We start from the raw sequence: 700 nt of genomic DNA on the forward strand, positions 1-700 counted from the left end.
GCCACAATCCAGTGAAGTCATGGACCTAACCTACATAATCTCCAGTGTATAAAGTTATGATATTATTCTGTAACGATAGTAGGGTTAACTTGTAGCCACAATCCAGTGAAGTCATGGACCTAACCTACATAATCTCCAGTGTATAAAGTTATGATATTATTCTGTAACGATAGTTACAACATAAACAACCCAACATAAATATCAATATTATTAACTTCAATAAATAAAAGAATTAAAAAATAACAACACAATAATCCAAAATTTAACCACTTTTCGAGATCAATAACAATATTGAGCAACAATAATTAGTTCTAATTACATCTCATGAACTAATTCGTTTAAGATCAAGACAGGGTTTTTATTTAGTAGTTAAACCACAAAGTTACATCTCGTGTGACTAGCTAATGTACACAATATTTCACACATTAATATCTGTACGTCACCGCTAGGAGAAGCTTGTATCAGTTTCATACAAAAAACATATTCAAATTCAACGTACTCTAGCTAGAAGGTGAGGTAGCATGTTAATATAACTAAGAATTCATAGTTGAACTAAATGATAGAAGGAAATAATATGTGGACGGGAAACAAACATTTTAATTCTGTTCGACTCTGGTTGTAGCGTCGCTTTTTTTCCGTTAGAGTGTTAGTGTGGCAACAATCCAGTGAAGTCATGGACCTAACCTACACAATCTGCAGT

Source organism: Limulus polyphemus, unplaced genomic scaffold (genome assembly GCF_000517525.1).
Source record: "Limulus polyphemus unplaced genomic scaffold, Limulus_polyphemus-2.1.2 Scaffold5441, whole genome shotgun sequence".
Classification (NCBI taxonomy): Eukaryota; Metazoa; Arthropoda; class Merostomata; order Xiphosura; family Limulidae; genus Limulus; species Limulus polyphemus.